Raw genomic sequence first — 6,000 nt, forward strand, 5'->3', positions numbered from 1 at the left:
TTTTCTCAGGAAGTAAAGGCACTGGTGGGCCTTCTTGGCAGTGAACTCTGCTTGGTTGGACCAAGTCAGGTCATTTGTGATACTGACCCTGAGGAACTTAAAGCTTTTGACCTGTTTCACTTGCGCACCACCGATCTAAATTGAGTCGTGCAGTCCGCTACTCCTTCTGAAGTCAACAACCAATTCCTTCATCTTGCTGACGTTGAGGGATAGGTTATTGTCTTTGCACCATGCCACCAGGTTCTTAATTTCCTCTCTGTACTCAAACTCATCATTACCCGAGATACGGCCTACAATTGTTGTGTAATCAGCAAACTTATATATTGAGTTTGATGGAAACTTTGCTACACAATCATGGGTGTACGATGAGTACAGCAGGGGGCTGAGTACACAGCCTTGTGGGGCACCGGTGCTCAGAGTGATTGTAGAGGAGAGCTTGTCCCCTAGTTTTACAGCCTGGGTCCTGTCTGTGAGAAAGTTGAAGATCCAGCTGCAGATCTGAGTGCTAAGGCCCAGGTTCCGGAGCTTAGGAATCAGTTTATTTGGAATGATGGTATATATATATTCATATAGCATAGAACATACAGCACAGTACAAGCTCTTTGGCCCGCAATGTTGTGCTGACCTTTTAATCTACTCTAAGATCAATCTAAATCTTCCCTCCTACATAGCCCTCTTTTGTGTAAACAACTTTGACATTCCCCCTATACTTTCCTCAAATCACCTTAAAATTATGCTGCCTTGTATTATTCATTTCCACATTGCTTAAGGAGTCTCTGACTTTGTCTATGCCTCTTATCATCTTGTACACCTTTACCAGCTGGGTAGGCTGGTGCCAGTGATGCATTGGCCAATTTTGACGACGTATTGTCGAGCCTTCCTGTCCACCGCAGTGCAGTTCCCATACCCTGCAGTGATGCAGCATGTTAGGATGTTCTCTATTGTGCATCTGCAGAATGATGTGAGTATGGATGGGCAAAGTCCAGCTCTCTTCAACCTCCTCATAAAGTTGAGGAGTTGGTGAGCTTTCTTGATTGTGTAGGATGTGTTCTGGGACCATGAGAGGTTGTGTGTGATGTGCACTCCCAGGAGTTTGAAGCTGTGCCTGCTGATGTAAAGTGGGGGGGGGGGGCATTACTACACAATCTCTGGTCTAACTTTACTTTTTTTTTGCATAACAATACATGACAACAAGGCATCATTGTAGGGAATTAAAAACATGACATTCTGGGGATAAAATTATAATCAGCAAAAATGCTGCAAGGTTCCAACAGGCAATTGCTTATTCTTCTTAATTCAGTGCTTGTTTGAACAGCCTTATTGTTGCAAGAGATAGTTAACTGTGTAGTGAAATATCTGCATGAAAAATCTAATATTCTGGGCATGAAAAACAATGTGCAAAGCTGTTCTATCATTACTTCATGCAGGTTGATTTCCATTAATGGCAGGGGAATAACTATTAAAGACAAATGAGTGTGAGCAACTATTCAGCTAGCTGTCATCATCATGTGCCATGTCATTAGATGTGGGCGATCATGGTCAATGACTGGAATTGTCCTTGGCAAATTTTTCTACAGAAGTGGTTTGCCATTGCCACCTTTTTTTGCAGTATCTTTACAAGACAGGTGACCCCAGCCATTATCAATACTCTTCAGAGATTCTCTGCCTGGCAGCAGTGGTCGCATAACTGAGACTTGTGATATGCACCAGCTGCTCAGATGACCATCCACATGCTGATCCTATGGCTTCATGTGTCCCTGATGGGTGGAGGCAGTGGCTAAGCAGGTGCTACACCTTGCCCAAGGTTGACTTGAGGGCTAGCGGAGGAAAGGAGCGCCTTACACCTCCTTTGTTGGAGACGTAACTCCACTCCCGCCAGTAGTGTCTTGTTCAATTTGAAGATTAGAGGCCCAAACCAATGCATAATTAAACACAAATTGACATAATTTTGCAAAATTGCCAAAATGTAAGGGATGTAAGTATCATTTGTAGGAACCTTCCATTGCCAAAAGACAATGGAAAGTTCTTATGAAAGATATATGCATTCTGAGGTATCCAAAGATACAGTAATTCTTTTAATAAGAAGGATCCATAACTAGTTCTCTTTCACCGAGGAAACCACATTGGTGAGTAGTTGCTTGGCCTGTGACAAATAGCATTTGTTACAAAAAGCTTCTTACCTGATATTTGATTAAAATTAACAGATCTCCAGCAAAGTCTTTGGCAGAAATCAGCATGAGGTCATACCCACTGAACAGCATTTGCAAACTTGTACAGAGCTGTATGGTAACCTAAGTATCAACCAGCTAATATGTGCAGTTTCACACATATACAGTTATCTGAGGCTTGTATTCACAGTGTTCAATAACTTGAAAATTGCATGTAATATTGAGCATTAGTAACTTTCCAAATCTATTTAACATATTTACTGTGAAGGTTTACTGTATGCCCTCCAAAGTAAGACTCTTTGAAATAAGATATATTATTTCCAGAATTTGTGTTCTGCACTGTCACTCTCTGCCCACAAAAATCTCTATGCCAGGAACTTCTCCATCTCTGATCTCAGTGGACCCATGATATCTAGTAACCATGACATGTAGACAACATGACATAATTAAGTTGACTGAACAGTTAATCACAAAATAGTCCCAAAAGGGCAAGCAAGAAAAAAAATCTCAAACAGGAGAAAATCTGCAGATGCTGGAAATCCAAGCAACACACACAAAATACAGGAGGAACTCAGCAGGTCAGGCAGCATCAATGGAAAAGAGTAAACAGTTGACGTTTCAGGCCGAGACCCTTCATCAGGACTGGAGAAAAAAAGATGAGGAGTCAGAGTTAGAAGGTGGGGAGGGGAGAAACACAAGATGGTGTGTGAAACTGGGAGGGGGGACGGATGAAGTAAAGGGTTGGGATGTTGATAGGTGAAAGAGATACAGGGCTGGAGAAGGGGGATCTAATAGGAGAGAACTGAAGACCATGGAAGAAAGAAAAGAGGGAGGAGCACCAGCAGGAGGTGATGGACAGGTAAGGAGATAAGGTGAAAGAGGGAAAAGGGGATGGGGAATGGTGAGGGGGAGGGAGCATTACCAGAAGTTTGAGAAATTGATGTCAATGCCATCAGGTTGGAGTCTATCCAAACGGAATATAAGGTTGTTGCTCCTCCAACCTGAATGTGGCTCATCGCGACAGTAGAGGAGGCCATGGACAGTCATGTCAGAATAGGAATGGGAAGTGAAATTAAAATGGGTAGCCACTGGGAGATCCGGACTTTTTCTGGCAGACGGAGCATAGGTGCTTAGCAAAGCGGTCTCTCAATCTACGTTGGGTCTCACCAATATACAAGAGGCCACACTGGGAGCATCGGATACAGTAGATAACCCCAACAGACCCTCAGGTGAAGTGTTGCCTCACCTGGACAGACTTTTTAGGGCTCTGAATAGTAGTGAGGGAGGAGGTGTAGGGGCAGGTGTTACACTTATTACATTTGCAAGGGTAATTGCCAGGAGGGAAATCAGTGGGGAGGGACGAATGGACAAGGGGATCCCTGCAGAAAACAGAAAGTGGTGGGGGGGAGGGAAAGATGCGCTTGGTGGTGGGATCCTGGTGGAGATGACAATAAAGGTAAAAACATCTAAAATAGAAGTATATTCTGGTTTAAGGGTGCTGTTGAAGAATAATGATGACTTGCTGGTAGTGTCACGTACCCGTGATGGGTTAAAGAACCTACAGAAATGGAAAACAGTTTGGAGTCAGGTATTGCTATTCACTAATATTATTTATTAGTAACTACGCAATACAGTAATATAAATGCAGATATATCGAACAGGTTAGCAATGATAACATGTATATAAGTGTGGAAACATAGAAACCAAGTTTCTTCAAGCCTAGGGGTGAATGGATACAGTCTTACGGTGATGAGTAAAGTTCAGTTCAGTTCATGGTATTGAGTTGAGTAGTGATGGAGAGAGAGATATTTGTAATCTAGGGTAAACGTCGAGAGAAGGCAATTACATTGATATTCCACAGATTCCACGACAGCAATACAAAATAACTATAGTAGTAGGTTTTATCTCTGAAGTTGTTCCACTCCACACACGAAGTATCACCGACAGTGATCTTCAATGAATATCCTTTCAACACAAGTGGTACCACACCTGAATTCAGCTACGGTTCATTCCAAAGTGGTGGCCATAGGTTTTCCCCCCACCAGAGAACCCACTCTTGTGGATTAACTACGTGACAGTCACACCATCGTATTCAAATGGAACTCAAACTCACCCTTATGGGATACTGAGAGAGAGAGAGTCCAAACAGTAACCTCTTTGTCATTCGGTTTCTTCTGTTTCAAACCTTCCTCTCCCCTCTTCTCTTCCTTTAAAGTCACCAAATGTGACCACAACAAAGGGCAATCGTCTTCTGTGCTGGAGTTATCAACCCAGGCGAAGGTTGGACACACTAATAACTCCCCACCGGTCACACCTTTTCTACACTGCGAGAGCCACTGATTGATTCTCCTGATCCACCTTTCTGTGGGCACAACAAAGCTCGTCCAGTGTCCAAAACCATGTGTCTGTCTATCATCTGACCTTCTATTTATCTCACCATGCTGAACACCAGGTATCCATCAAGTAGCTCCTCCCTTCTCTCTCTGTAAGAACTTAGGAGCTGCCAGTGTCCTTGCAGAAGTGTAAACATGCTGCAGAGAAACCATAACACCATCTCAAAGCAGTCTTCGCCTCTCTCTCTCTTAATAACAAGGTGTCTGTGTTGGACACCTCTCTCTCTATCTTTTTAAAAGCACAGTTCATAAAAAATATGACCCCTAGGGGTACATAACAGTAGCAAACAAATCAAGCAAAACTATAATTTACTGTATTAATCACACTTTTACTCAGATATGATTACTGCAATCAATAGCCTCTAATTTCCCTTTTGGAACCACCCGTATGACCTGGCATTTTCAAAACTGAAGCCTTGAAGCTGAAGGACATTTGCAGTGTGCAGTGTACGGGCTGAATGGAGGCAGCGGGCCCCAGGCCTGAGAGCAGGGAATGAGTCAATGTGTGGCCATTGCTGGAGCAGACTTGGGGGTGAATTGATCTGACAAAACTGCGGCGAGGCAGACTATAGTTGGAGGGGCCTCAACCCAAGAGTGATGAAAGACCCAAGGTTTGATCGTCTTAAGCACCGGGCTGAATTGGAAATGTCGGGGTGTTGGGGTTGGGGCTGGGGCTGGAGGTGAGGGACGGGCTAGTTCAGCTCGCTGTTCCGCGAGGTTTACTCGTTTCTGTGATGAGCTGAGGCTGTGGCCTGCAACTAACAGGATCCTGAATCAGCTGCAGTGACGACTGGCTCATGGCTGTCACTCACTTTCGTGAACTTCATTTCTGAATGTTATTTGCTTACTTTTATTGTTTGCATGATTTGTTTTGTTTTTCTGCACATTGGGTGTTTAATGGTCTTTTTTTATTGGGTTCTATCGGGTTTCTTTGTTTTGTGGCTGCTTGTCTGGAGACAAATCTCAAAGTTGTATATAGTATACATACTTTGATAATAAATGCACTTTGAACTTGCAGAATTAGTACTTTTTGTTCAAAATGGAAACATATATAACTTCCACTATGTTCTTGAAAATATAGTGAATTTTCCTTGAATCTGGTGAAAGCTGCAAAAACAAAAAAAGAACAATCTTTGCTGGAGAGTCAAATTTTGGACTTTGGGACTTTGGGATGTTTGCATGATGTATTGGTGTCAGTTTACTACTGTCACACATACCAAAATACATTGAAAAATTCAGTCTTACAAAGTGTTCACACACAGTACATTGAGGTAGAACAAGTTAAAACAATAACAATGCAGAATAATGTGTAAAAGCTATAAGAGAAAGTGCAGTGCAGATAAACAATAAAATGCAAGATCATAACATGGTAGCTTGTGAAATCAAGAGTCCTTCTTATCATACAAGAAGTTAATTCAAGAGTCTGCTAACAGAGGGAT

The sequence above is a fragment of the Mobula hypostoma genome, chromosome 9 (genome assembly GCF_963921235.1).
Source record: "Mobula hypostoma chromosome 9, sMobHyp1.1, whole genome shotgun sequence".
NCBI classification, from domain to species: domain Eukaryota; kingdom Metazoa; phylum Chordata; class Chondrichthyes; order Myliobatiformes; family Myliobatidae; genus Mobula; species Mobula hypostoma.